At 39.0% G+C, this 15,114-nt stretch overlaps 1 long non-coding RNA gene across 1 annotated transcript; it reads right to left on the bottom strand.

Moving 5' to 3' along the window:
* Positions 1-241: 241 nt before the first annotated feature.
* On the bottom strand, positions 242-9,187 carry LOC117802460. The gene is made up of 3 exons (XR_004625857.1): positions 9,079-9,187; positions 7,084-7,210; positions 242-1,598 (listed from the first exon to the last, which is right to left on the bottom strand). It is a non-coding gene; the product is annotated as an uncharacterized LOC117802460 (long non-coding RNA).
* Between the last annotated feature and the right edge of the window lie 5,927 nt (positions 9,188-15,114).

The raw sequence follows: 15,114 nt of genomic DNA on the forward strand, positions 1-15,114 counted from the left end.
ACAGTTGAATAAGTTAATACCAGTGGCTTATTTATCTTAAATCATTAAAGATAAATTCAGTTACTCAGAGAAAGAAAAATTGGCATTTTCTCTTCAAGAGACCATCAAACGCCTAGTCATGCTAGGCGGAGTCCTATAGCCATTCTCAGACATTGCTAAACTAAGTGGGAGTTGTACTTAGTTTTTGTTTTTTCCATTAGGTCAGAGAGATAAAAACCAAAAAAAAAGTTAAAAGAAAAAAAATCTGATACAATCTTTCTAGTAGTAGAGGTTGAACCAGCCTTACGTGTTTGAATAGTCTGGGTGTCAAAGTGGATGGTATTACTAAATAAAGTACCCAGAGGTCTAGAGGCTTTCTCTGTGCTCTGAAATTACAAAATCTCATTAACAGACCAAAAGTCAAACTGATATTAACTGTCAATTCCTGTGTCACAAGCGGTAGTGGTATGAAGTGAAAAGAAAAGTCTCCTAAGAACCCAAATGCGTAGGAAAGCATTAGTACTAAAATAATACACCTGGATCAGCGACTGCAACTCATAGGGGAAAAAATGCATTTTATTTAATGACCAAGTACACAAATACAAACACATACACACATTCACACATACATATAACTAAAACACACTTACTCTTACCATGTGGGATGCAGTGTGAAATGTTCTGCTTTATGCGCCTTCATTTAAAAAAAAAATGCTGGTCACAACTTGGAAACAAAGGTTGCAAGCCACGAATACAAATACAACATGTAATGGCTCTAGAGCATTATAAATGCTAACTTAAAATTTTAGGGACATGTATAGTCTTCCTCCTTCTTAGAATTAGCTCACAAAAGTACTCTGTGTACCCAGAGAAAAGAAAACTTAACCCAGGCTCGTTCCCGTGTATTCAGCCTGGACATGGTGCTCACTTTCAGTGTGCTTAAATCATCTACCTTCCCAGGTCCCAGAGCGGAGGGAACGACTTGTAACAGGACTCTAGATCTGTACTGCACATTTTATATAAAGTCCTTTTTATATATTTCATTTGACCCTCACAACAACCCTGTGAGGTAGGCAGGGGAAATAATATTTACTTTACAGATGAAACTAAGCTCCAGAAAGGCTACGTGACTTTCCCAGGAAGAAGGCTCTTTTCTCTAAACCACTGATGGTATAATTTGACCTCAAATATTTTTACCACTTCATTCTCATTTCTTATTGTTGGTTCAAGTTTTTATAGGATATAACAAAAGACGTGATTGCAAACTTATCATACCAAGTTTAAACTTCTATACCGATGAAAACTTACAGCCACAGGACATCTATTCTTTTGGAAGGCACCGTTTCCTTGGCTCCAATCTAAAGGAACATAAGCAATATGAAAGACCCTAAAGGCTAGAAATTGAAGAGAAATCAAAGGAAAGGATATAATGGAATGTATTAGTGGATTTTAGTCCCTGTAAGCTTTTACTTTTGTGAGAGGGTTCAATGGAGAGCTTTAATGCAGATGAGACTTGAGGCTTTTGAAGAGGATCTAAGTCTTGATGAAGTTATTCAAACTCAAATCTTGAATGCATAATGATGGTAGGCCCCAGGGTCTTCAAAAACTTGTACTTGATGCTTTAAAACAAAACAAAACACACAAAAAAATTCTACCAGCAAGTCTAATAAAATTTTTTAAGGGTTTTGAAAAGCTTTAACTCTTTGGTCAATAATTTATCAGACTACCAGATACCATGCTGAAAGAATAGAAAGAGAAAACCAAAATGAAATAAAGAAGAAAAAAGAAAAGGAAACAAAGATTTTAAAACACAGAGTGTACAGAGTAGCTTAATATGTTTACCAGCTTATCTCTTCGATTAATATTGCTTTAAATTGCAGAATTCAAACTTCTTACAGAACCACCTTGGGCTGTAGTCAGAGAAACTGATTTAATGATAATTTCCAGAATCTCTCTGATCACTATCTGTGATATTCGATTATCTTAAAGGTCTTTTGATCTTTGAAAGCATGGCCAAATATTTGTTGGAAGAGAGAGCATAAAATAAAGTTGATTTTGTGGGGTAGAGAAAGAAATTGAACTAGGAATATTATGGTCTGAAAATATTTAACAAGGGAGAAAAGTCAACAAAGCCTTTTGTGCTCATTCTGACTTGTTTCTTTTTATTTCATGTATACCTATAAACCTGCCTTTTTTCCAAGAAAACTTTAAGCTTTTAAAAATTAATAATAATGGGGTGTCTGGGTGGCTCAGTCGGTGGGGCAACCAACTCGTGATGTAGGCTCAGGTCATGATCTCATGGGTGGTGAGGTCAAGTCCCACATTGGTTTCCGCGCTCATCGGGGAGTCTGCTTGGGGATTCTCTCCCTCTACCCTTTCCTCCACTTGCACTCTCTCTCTCTGTAAAAATAAATAAATAAATCTTTAAAAAATTAAAAATCATAATAATAGCAACTAACATATACTGAGTCTATACTTTGTGCTGGGCACTGCTCTTAGCATTTTACATAGATGAATTCATAATCCTCACAGCAATCCCACGAATCTGATATTATGATCCCCAATCTACAAATGAAGAAACTGAGGCACATAGAAATTAGGAAATTTCTGGTAGTTTACCTGGCTAGTAAATAGTGGAGTTAGGATTCAAACTCAGGCCCTTTGGCTCCAGAATATCAAATTATGCCCACTACTCTATAAAACTGGTTTCAGTGCAATAAAAGTGACCAGGACGAAGGTTTTCTTCAAATCAGTGTTGTGCCATGTCCTCGTCTTTCCCTTTCTGATATTCTCATCAGAAAGTATAGTGACTAGGGGTGCCTGGGTGGCTCAGTCGTTAAGCGTCTGCCTTCGGCTCAGGGCGTGATCCCGGCGTTCTGGGATCGAGCCCCACATCAGGCTCCTCTGCTGGAAGCCTGCTTCTTCCTCTCCCACTCCCCCTGCTTGTCTCTCTCTCACTGGCTGTCTCTGTGTCAAATAAATAAATAAAATCTTTAAAAAAAAAAAAAAGAAAGTATAGTGACTAATTTAAGTTTCCAAACAGGAGTAAGGTAGAATCAGTTTCAGCTGTCACTACTCAGAAGTGACATTCTGCAGGAATGTCAAGGAGTTTAAAAATAAAGCATGCCACTAAAATATTAACAGTGGTAGGGGACTATAGGTAACTTTATTTCTCTTCTAACAATATATAGCATATATATATATATATATTTATATCACCCTAAATATATTTCTTTATTCTAACTTTTGTCAAGTGGACATGGATCACTTGTATAATAAAAAAGATTGTTTAAGCATGCCAACACCATTATTAGCATTAATAGATATTAAACTTACACTAGCACTCAGCCTACTCACCATTTGCTGCTTCTAGTATATGTGGAGTTGGATATCAGTTAATTAAGCCTATTAGAGAGGCGCCTGGGTGGTTCAGCTGGTGAAGCATCTGCCTTCAGCTCAGGTCATGATCCCAGGGTCCTGGGATCAAGCCCCACATTGGGCTCCTTGCTCAGCAGGGAGCCTGTTTCTCCCTCTCCCTCTGCCTGCTGCTCCGCCTACCTGTGCTCTCTCTCTGTCAAATAAATAAATAGAATCTTAAAACAAAACAAAACAAAACTATCTTTTAAAAAAGTCAATAAACTGAGTAAGGACCTAAGAAAAAGCATACGGGTTTTGTGTCTTATAATTTGGGAGCTCAGGTCATTTAAAAATTTACTTCCTGGTTACAGGTAAGTTGAGGTTGGTGGATAAATGATGAGTGGATGAGTTAGGAATCAGTATTTAAAGACAGGGATAACAGAATGTATACTCATACTGTAATAAATATTTCATTGCAGTATAAAAAAATTTGAGAGTTTGAAAGGAACCTTGACAATCATCTAGTACAATCTCCCATACAATAAGAAATCCCCTCTACAACATTCCTGATGTTCAAACTCTGCTTAAGCAACCCTAATGACCCAAAGTTCACTGCCTTTGGACACAACCTGCTCCCCTGATGACTAATTTTATACCTTCTCTCACCTGGCCTCAAATAACTGACAACATGTGTGCTTCCTAGTTTTTCCAACTCTTCCAAAGTCTTCTTTTTTTTTTTTAAGATTTTATTTATTTATTTGACAGAGAGAGACAGCCAGCGAGAGAGGGAACACAAGCAGGGGGAGTGGAAGAGGAAGAAGCAGGCTCCTAGCGGAGAAGTGATGTGGGGCTTGATCCCAGAACGCCGGGATCACGCCCTGAGCCGAAGGCAGACGCTTAACAACTGCGCCACCCAGGTGCCCCAAAGTCTTCTATTTTCTAAACAAAATTGTCCCAGTCCCCTCAGTCTAGATCATCCCTAGTTATCCTTTTACATAATCATAAAACTGGTTAAAAACAGTTTTCTTATTCTTTGAGGTATATCTAATGACCAAATCAGTTTTTGTAGAATAATGTTTTATAAGTTAATTGATCTACTTCAGCCATCTTGGTCATACATAACTGGAAAGCTAGGAAAGACTTATGGTACTAGCTCAAATTCAAATTGAACAGCAATACATTTTTGAGTTCTCCCTTCTTTTCTCCTCCCCAAAACAATACTACCAAACAGAATCTTAAAACATACCCTCAACCATAACCTTACATGTTTGCTAGATTTTAATCTTCTCTCAGGCTTCTATCTACCTTCCTATCACTTGAACCTGTTAATGATCTTAAAACATCCAAAATTCTTTAAGCTGCTCTCATAATCATGAATTAGCCCATGACAGGCCCAGCTCTAAGGTTTTAAAAATCTGACTTTCTTCCTTCCTGTGCTAACTGGATATCTTCCTCTCCAGAACTTTTGGTTTTCCAGAAAATTGTATATATTATGTGTAAAATAATATATATATATACACATCTTTAAATACATATTTACATGCATAGACACACACACATATACATATATCTTCCCCAATTCTATGTTATCTACATGTAACTTTTATGTTCATGTGCTCCTTTCTATGTAACACCAGACAAAACATAATCCGTTCTATCCCATTAATCATGACTCAGCCCCCAGATAAATGGCCTTGATTTTGATTTTAACAAGATACATAATCAGTGGTATCATAAAGGTATGTATCTTACAAAGCTTATTCTCAAGCAAGTTTCAAATAAAATCTCATTACTAATGAATGAGGATTACTATATCTTTAAATTTCTTGTATTCTTGTATTCACCTATTACGATTATTCCAAATTTCCCACAATTAAAGTGTGGAAAGACAAAGATGGCTACAGAAGTAAAAGTCACAAGAAATTTTTGCGGAGTCCCATGACAAATAATCAGCCACTTCAAAAGATTATTCTTGATACAGAATGAGATTATCCATATATATCTAAAGGATCTTTCTGGTTTACTGATTTTGCTAACAGAGAGAATAAGTCATTCTTTGAAATGCTTTAAGCCAGCTCTAAACATCAAGAACAGAGTGAAATAATAACTAAGACTTATTTAAAGAATAGAGTCCCTCAATAGCAATTCAAATAAAACAAAGTCCATCACATGCAGTAACACTGAGAGGCTCAGAAGGACCATGCCAACACAATAGAAACCTAGCCTGCAAACAAAGATAATATCCATATTACCTAGAGAGGCCAGTAATATGCTACAATTGTATATGAGTATTAAATTAAGCAGCACTAAGCACTTAGTTTATTCATAAGAATAATAATCTAATGCGAAGGTTAAAAACCTATCAAAATGTCACCAAACCTTCCATGCAGCTCTGACAAAAACTTCACTCACTTATACAACCCCATTCCCTCTGAATAGTGCAAATAATTATAAGGACAAAGTCATAAGGAATAGTTGTAGGCTCCATAGTTCTTAAATTAACCTAAAGCCTTGTCATTTGTCTGTTTCCAAGTATTATAAAAATATGTTCATAGTTAAAAATTCAATCCACCAGAAAGAGTACACATATGAGTCATCTTCCTACCATAGACCTATATAGTCTCATTCACCAGGACTGCCTGTCTATAGTTCCTCATACATATTCTGAAGAAATTTTGCATGTATATATATAAACGTATGCTTTTAAAAACACAAATGAAAACACAGTATACAAACAGTTCTATATTGTTTTTCTCAGTTAATAATGTATCAGAGATTTTGCCATACCTCTGCCTATGGGTTAGCGTCACTCTTTCTAAGAGTTACAAAGTACTGCATTGCATGAAGGCATTTATTTAATCAGACCTCTGTTGAGGGATGTTTAGGTTATTCCTAGTTTGTTTGTTTCTTAATTTACAATAATACAGTAATATCTTCATATACAAATTTTTGTGTGCAGGCGCAAATATATCTAAAAGATGAATTCCTAGAAGTACTGACTAGTTTTGGAAGCAAATTCTAAACAAGAAGAGCCAGTGTCCCTACAAAGGAGACTGGGAAAAACTACAAGTATAATGCTTAGTGATTAAAAGGTGCCAAACACTATCACAAAGTTAGAAGTTAAAGATCTGAAAGTTAACAAACTCCTAAGGTAAAATAGGAAAAAAAAAAAAAAAGAGAAAATTTATCCCTGGGACAGAAAGATAAAACCTGTAGAATGAATCCTGTAAGTGATTTTTTAAAAGAAAAGAAAGGAAAATAGCATAAATAAAGCAGGAGAAAGGGAGAAAGAAGACATTTTTTTCAACTTTTTTTCTTGCTTTAACCTAACTTATATATAAAGTAAAATTGGCCAGAAGATTTGGTACATATATTATCACAGAGCCAAACTTGGATGTGAGATGATTTAAATGACTATCTGAAGCCCCATTCCTACAGGGTATCCACAGGTTGATATATCCTACCAGGTTCTAAAGTGTTGAAAGGAGATGTCCCCCAAAAAGAGAACAGAGCAGTAATCATACAGGAGTAATATAACTTGCCAATCTCTTTAATTTCTGATCAATTTTACAAGGAAATAGTAATAATTATCTCATATATACAGAACAAACCTCTCTTTGGAAGATCCAGATTAAAGCATAATTTGAAGATTCATTCTATATTTTTCAATCACAATCCTACAATTTCCTAGACCAATCCAAGGCTGTTCTATTTCTCACCTAACATAAAACATAGTCAACAACTTACCTTCCCCAAAGTGCTAGGATTTGAATGCCACAACATAAATTGATTCATGTTTTTGTCCATTAATGGTCCGTGGATTTCTTTAAATGAAGTCCATGTTAGAGTCCATAGATATCAGTGTTCTGCAAAACTGAAAACCTCAAAAATGTCAATGCACATACCTAAGTTACCACTTAGATACTAAATTATGAATAATAATTACAAGTTATTAGTATGAATATAGACACTTAGATATGCAAAATTAGTGGATATGACATTGAACAGCAGAATGAGGTAGCAAAATTATACTTTATTTTTAAGTAAGACATTAAACAAAATCTAGAAGATCTCAAAACACTGCTTTGTACCTTATTTATATGTATTCTAAAGGTGGCACCATAGTAACAGCTTGAAAAGATGGGAATGATTTGGATACCAACACTTTCCACAAATAGGGAAAACAAATTTTAAAAGCAGGCAAACTTTTTAAATTTAAACGAATACAATAACGTATTTACATGTCTACTTTCTGGGTTTTTTCAAACTATTTTTAAAAACATCTTGGATTTTTCTTTTTTAAAGATTTTATTTTTAAGCAATCCCTACACCCAAGGTAGGGCTCAGACCCACAACCCCAAGATCATGAGTTGAATGCTCCACTGAATGAGCCAGCCAAGTGCCCCTTGGATTTTTAAATCCAAAAATGCTTACTAGTTTCTTCTTTGTAAAAACAAACAAAGGCATAAATTCAGGTTTTCCTACTCTATTATATCCAATCTAAAAAAGATTCTAGAATCTCTTAGGAGCTACTATCTCATTAGGTAGCACAAAGCCCATACACAAAATCACTGCATCCAGATGATTCATGCCCAGATCCCATTACACAGCCTGATGTGTCTGTCCTCTGCACTTTTTTTCCACTTGACAATCAAAATCAATCTGGTTACAGCACTTGTTCTTTAGGTCTATGGTCACTCTTCATCACATTTAAGACACCTAAACAAATATTTTACAAAGAAGACAATTTAATCTTCAGGGATTCATTCTTTTGGAGGCCTCCTACAAGTCTGTGTAAGGAGTTTATGTTATGTGAACACATCATGTGAAACCTCTGACTGGACTTTTTATAAATTAATTTCATCTTTGTTATGAAATCATTCTTATTTACCTCTCAAATGTAAGAAGTACCCCAATATAAGAAAGATAACATGAAGAAAATGGAACGTAAATTCATATTGCTGAAAAGAAAGCACTTAGAACACTAATCAGAAGCTCAGCGCTACAACTGTAGCTTATCATTCCTCCCCTATAATTACCTGGAAGTTCTTCTTAGGAAAGTAAAGGAATCTGAGAGAAGCTGAATTAATTTCTTTGTCCTCTACCCCACCATCGAAAATATTAAGACAAATTTATAAATTTCAATAATCCCACCAAACAACAACTGTGTTCTGAATCTCTACTCCCCCAGCATCCTCATAAATCATTGCTTAGCAAACTAAATTGAAGTCACTTCTACACTCAGGTAGAAATCCTGTAGTTCACAAGTTGCCCCTACTGAGCGAGAATCTGCTTCGTGCATTCATATTAAATAATTCATACATTCAACAACATCTAAAGAATACCAAACAGTGGCAAGGCACTGTCCTGGATTAAGAGATGAAGTACCTGTCCCCTCTTAGCAGAACCGAGGCGGGGGTCGAAGTAGGTTAAGAAATGAACTCTAAGACGGCTCATCTCAACGCCCAGGCTCCACCTCTCACCCCAGAGCACCAAGGCTCAGAAGCCCACGACCCCCAGCCATGACCGATTCCTGAAAGTCTCAACCTGTATTTCCTCGACAATCTCGGTCCTCACGACCCCGTTCCCGAAGTTCCTCGTATCTCTCCCTCTCCAGGGAGTCCCACGCCAAGGAGACTTTCCTCCAGCCTAATGCGAGATCCACCTCTCCCTGCCCGAACTACCTGGGCCACCAACACCAACTTCCACCCTTGACCCGTCCAAGTTTGGCCCGCACGTTACCTGCCGGGAATCCAAGGTTCCAGGATGACCACAGATGCTACGCTCCGCCCCGCCCATCGCTACGCCCTCCACTACCAGGTACCGCCTCCAGGGCGTAACTTCCTGTGCATCACGTCCGTCCGAAATTCCGCTGGCCCCGGTAGTCCCGCTGAGCGACCAAACCCCGATGGTGACGTCACTTCCGACGTCTTCCTTGGTTTCCCCGGGATCCAGGCGCGCTCCAGATCTTGTTTGGGGTTCTTTCCCCCCTGCTTTCCTTCACGGCTATGTAGTCCCGCTCGAAATTCATTTCTTGTTTTTCAGACTGGTTTGCCAGCTTCTGCAGGCTTTCTGCAGTCACTTTCCTCTGCTCCCTCGGTGTCTTGAACACAAGATTGTTCCTGTGAGTTTTCCGAATTTTCTGCTCAGTGGAGTGCTCCGGAGTGCGGGCTCTGAGGATGTACCGTCTAGTCCAACGCTGCTTCTCACTTGTAAAGGTGTTACCTTGGCAAGTTACTTCACCTTTCTGTGCCCGTTTCTTTGTGAAACAGAGATGATACTAGCACCTAGAACCTAGGGGTGGTGTGCATTTTACTTGAGATAATACATGGAAACCTCCGGCACACTGAAGCGCTCAATGAGTGTTAACGATTACAAGTGCTCTCTTCTTTCCTGTTGGAAAAAGCTGGAACCAGTTTTCCTGTTATCTGTTGTATCCTCAGCTTTTAATCAAGTGATTAGTGATACTTGGTACCTTCCTCTGAAGTGTGAGCTCCTCCAAAGATGGAATTTTGTGTAGGAACCAACTTCAGCCCTACTCAAAGTCACCTACCTGCTTGGTTATTGTGCTAGATACTGGAAGAAAGATGAATAAAATCCAGGCTCTGTCCTCAAAAACATGGAGATAATAAATTGTGGAAGGAAGAAACCTAACCTAGGAAAAAATAGGAGACCAGTTGCTGAGGGTTTATCCTTACAACAAAAACTTCACAGAATGTTAGCAGTGAAAAAGAACTTTAGAGATAATAATTTAGTTAACCTCTTGATGTTACAAGTAAGGAAAATTGGACCCAGAGAAGCAACTGACTGAAAGTCACACAATTAGTGCCAGAGCTAGGACCACAAGTGGAGTCTGAAAATGTCCACCACCTCCCTCCATTCCCAAAATCTGCCTCAAGGTGTTATAAGGTAAAAGCAGATTCACTTTCAAGACCTTCACTCTCAAGTGAGAAGGACCAGGAAAATCCCAGTCCAGGAGAAACGAGCAATGTAATCTAGCAGATGCTGCACGATTCTGATGATCATTTGAATGTTCTGATCTGGCACTGCTGAGTTCATTTCAAATACAGTTAGCTCCCTCTCCCCTGGAAAACTTCTTATATTTACCCAGAACTGAGGGGTTAAGTATCAGCTCCTGTGAACTCTATCTTCTGTTTTAACTGGCTGGACAGGAACAAGTAACTGATCCAAGCAGTAACCAAAGGTAAACAGAAAGACTGAGTGCATTGCCAATGAGGTGACACAATCTTTTTTTTTTTTTTAAGATTTTTTATTTATTCATTTGAGAGCAAATGAGAGCAGGGGGGAGAGGCAGAGGGAGAGGGAGAAGCAGACTCCCCGCTGAGCAGGGAGCCTGATGCAGCACTCGATTCTAGGACCCTGAGATCATGACCTGAGCTGAAGACAGACGCTTAACTGACTGAGCCACCCAGGCGCCCCAACGTTACACGATCCTATTTAGACTAACCTATTGTAAGCAACTTCTCTTAAATATTCAGTCTTTGTTCTAGGAATATGACAAAGTTAGCATGGGTATTATTATTCAAATATTGGTATTAAGTATGTGTTCCAAATAATCAGGTAATTCTATAGACCCATAGAATAATGTAGTTGGCATAGATGAAATTTAAGGTTTCTTCCAACTCTAGCATTAAGAAAGATGACATTTTTAATGAATCTGTGGACCATAAGAATTAAATAATCAGTTGAAAGTCACAAAGTTAGCCAGTGGCAGTCAGTAGAGAACTGACTAGAATCTAGAATGACTAGTTCTAGAATCTCAACCTCCTGATTCCATTCATTCATTTATTCATTCATTCAGGAGAAACACCATGCCAGGCATTGGGTATTCATAGATGAATAAGAGCCTGTGTGGCTCGGTTGGTTGAACATCCAACTTTTGATTTCGGCTCAAGGTCATGATCTCAGGTTCGTGAGATCGAGCCCTGCTTTGGGTTCCATGCACAGTGGGGAGTCTGCTTGAGATTCTCTCTCTCCCTCTGCCCCCCCCATGCTCTCTCTCTCTCTCTCTCTAAAATAAATAAGTTAAAAAAGAAAAGATGAATAAGATAATCTGCTTTTGAGGAACTTTCTATCTGGTGAGGGAGGCAGAACTTTTTTTTTTAATATTTTATTTTTAAATAGTCTCTACATCCAGGTGCCTGGGTGGCTCAGTCGGTTAAGCACCTGCCTTCGGCTCAGGCCATGATCCCAGGATCCTGGGATCGAATCCCTCATTGGACTCCTTGCTCAGCAGGGAGCCTGCTTCTCCCTCTGCCTGCCACTCCCCCTGCTTGTGCTTTCTCTCTTTCTGTCAAATAAATAAATAAAATCTTTTTTTAAAAAGTATTTATAATAAGTACTTAAATAAATAAATAGATAAATATCTCTATATCCAACATGGTGCTCAAACTTACAGCCCCAAGATCAAGAGTCTCACGCTCTACTGACTGAGCCAGCCAGGTGCCCCATGGCGGCAGAACTTCTAATGGAAAAATAATTTAGTGTTAATATTATCATAGGTCCATCTAGTTCCTTCTTTCAATCAATGCGCTTTTCCCCCTTTGCCACCAAAATACCATAACTTGATGAAAATAAATGCAAAAATATGTTTTAATCATATTTAAAATCATTTGAATCACATTTTTAAGAGTCTGAAACAATCCCAATTTACATAGATCTTCTTTAGGTCTTAGAGTAAGCATTTGGGTTATATACCTACCTTTGCTGTTAACAAGACATGTGACCTTAGACAAATCACTTCACTTCTCTGGGCCTCAATTTCCTCTTTAAGGTTCTGTCTGGAGTAAACCTTGTCTTGTTCTGTGTAGTAGAAAACAATGCATATTTCCCACTATAACCGCTAGTTGACGCACTTACTTTTCCTCCCTCCTTCTCTCCCTTCCTCTTCCTCCCTTCCCTTCCTTCCTTCCTTCTTCCCTCCCATCCTCGCTCCCACCATCCTTCTCTCTCTCTCTTCGTCTTTCTTTCTTTCTTTCTTTTCCTTCTTCCCTTCCTCCCTTTCTTTCTCCCTTCCTTCCTTTCTTCCTTTTTCCCTCCCTCCCTCCTTCCTTCCTTCCTTCCTTCCTTCCTTCCTTCCTTCTTTTCTTGTTAGTTCATCTGACCAAGACATCATTACACCTTGTTACACCTGAACAACCACCTATAAGGGTAACAACTGTGCATCCCAAGACTCTAAGAGATGACAGGCCTAAAATGTTTGTTAGATGAGTGAAAGAATGAATGGATTCTAGGAGGCGCCTGGGTGGCTTAGTCATCAAGCATCTGCCTTATGCTCAGGGTGTGATCCCAGAGTCCTGGGATTGAGCCCTGCCTCAGGCTCCCTGCTCCACTGGGAGACTGCTTCTTCCTCTCCCACTCCCCCTGCTTGTGTTCCCTCTCTCACTGGCTGTCTCTCTCTCTGTCAAATAAATAAATTAAAAATATTTAAAAAAAATGAATGGATTCTAGGATTCTTTCTGGGCCCTTTTATCTCTTACTAATACTGCCTTTTCTTCTATTAAAATACTCTTTTGAAAGCTGTGGTCGTGGAAAGAGGAAGAAATGAGACAACAGGTAGGAGCTGGGTTGGGAGGAGAATGTAAAAGGCACTGCACTGCATTCCCAAAGCGAACATCAGTGCTCTGTGGTATTTATGGATGAAACCATTTAATGTCTGAGACTTATTTTAAAATAATATGGGAGAGTTCAGATAATGAAGATGGGTCATATATTGATATTGTTGAAGCTGGGTGTATTCGGGTTCATTATATTCTTTCTATTTTTTGTGTATGCTTGAAATCTCCACGAAGTTTAAAATAAGGTAATGAGCGAGTTTCCCTTCCTCCAGTCAAGACCAAGTTCAAACTATCCCATGGAATCTAAATTTGTATATTTTTGACTGATGTGACAGAAATCTTGTCACAGATTGTGTTTTTGAGAAGCAGACACTGATATGAAGATGGGGATTTTCATTAGGAATGGATAGGAGCAGGATTGGCCAGAGGAAGATGTTGAACTGCTACTCAGGTTGACGGAATCTTCAGCCAACTTGGGGGAGAGCTGAAGAGTGAGTGGTGCCCACCAGAGAGTATCCTGGGTCAGGTTGAAATGGCCAACCCTTTGCACTGGAAGCAGTCTGCCTCAGGAAGCGTACAGTTTCAAGCAAGGTGGCTCTCTGCAGCTGAGGCATATCCTAGAGAAGCTAACAGAGGGGCTGCCAGCTGGCCATGCTCTCTGGAGTTGTGCAGCAAGCCCTTCCTTGAAGGGGAGTCTGGGCAACGCCTCTTTGCATCTTCCACAAAACACAGCAGAATGTAGCTTCAACAATAGGGGTTGTATTGAATTCTGTAAATGGACTGTTATGACAGGCATCGGGATTGGTTATTCCAGCAACTCAATGATATCCTTCACAATCCATTCTTCCCCTCTCAACTCTGCCTTCGGTAGCATCTGCTTCAGTTTGTGGCCAGCTTCCCTCAGGGTGGCAAAAAGGCTGTAGCAACTCACCTCACATCTACACACTGTGCACACTCACAGAGGAGATGGACGCACATTCAGCAGTTCCAAGACGATTCTCAGGCTAGAAGAGAGAAATATATATATACATTCAGAGGGGCGCCTGGGTGGCTCAGTTGGTTAAGTGTCTGTCTTTGGCTCAGGTCATGATCTCAGGGTCCTGGGATCAAGCCCCGTGTTGGGCTCCCTGCTCAGCAGGGAGCCTGCTTCTCCCTCTCCCTCTGCCCCTCCCCCTGCTCATTCTCTCTCTCTCAAATAAATAAAAATCTTTTTTAAAAAAATAGCCAAAAGGTGGAAACAACCCAAATACCCATAAACTGATGACTGGATAAACAAAATGTGGTATATATATAAATGAAATATTATTCAGCCACTGAAAGAGATGAAACACTGAAGCATACTATACGACACGGATGAATCTTAGAAACACGCTAACACAGCCTCCAGAGCCAGACACTGTGGGTTAAAACTTCGGTTCCACTTTCAGTAGCAATGTGGCCTTAGGCAAGTTAGCTCTCTGTGCCTCTTCCATAAAATAGTGATAAAGAACGATACCTTATCCATGGGCTGTGAGAAGGACTAAGTGTGTCAATACATGCAAAGCATTTAGGACAAAGCATGGCACATGGGAAGAATGAAATGTTAGTTATTATTTTATTTTGTATTATTGTGTTTATTATCATTAATGTACTTAGCTGGAGAAACTACTTGAATCACAATATGGTGTTAGAATTGAATACAATGTTCTACAGAACATCCAAATGAAAAACAAATAAATAAACGGTTCTACCTGCATATTTCAAAGGAGAAAACTTGTGCAATTTTAAGTGTCAAGCCTTTTCTTGTGAAACACCAAAAGCCCATTCCCAGTACGCCAGGATCACGCCCTGAGCCGAAGGCAGACGCTTAACGACTGCGCTACCCAGGCGCCCCTAAATAAATAAAATCTTAAAAAAAAAATATATGTGGCATAGGCAAATCTGCGTGGTGGGTACAGGGTTTATTTTGGAATGATTAAAATGTTCTGGAATTTGAGAGTGGTGGTCATGTACACCTTGTGAATATACTAAAAATCATTGAATTGTACACTCTATTTTTTTAAAGATTTTATTTATTTATTTATTGGAGAGACAGAGTGAGAGAGAGCATGAGAGGGGAGAGGGTCAGAAGGAGAAGCAGACTCCCCACTGAGCGGGGAGCCCAATGCCAGACTTGATGCTGGGACTCCAGGATCATGACCTTAGCCGAAGGCAGTCACTT

Source organism: Ailuropoda melanoleuca, chromosome 1, assembly GCF_002007445.2.
Source record: "Ailuropoda melanoleuca isolate Jingjing chromosome 1, ASM200744v2, whole genome shotgun sequence".
Taxonomy (NCBI): Eukaryota; Metazoa; Chordata; class Mammalia; order Carnivora; family Ursidae; genus Ailuropoda; species Ailuropoda melanoleuca.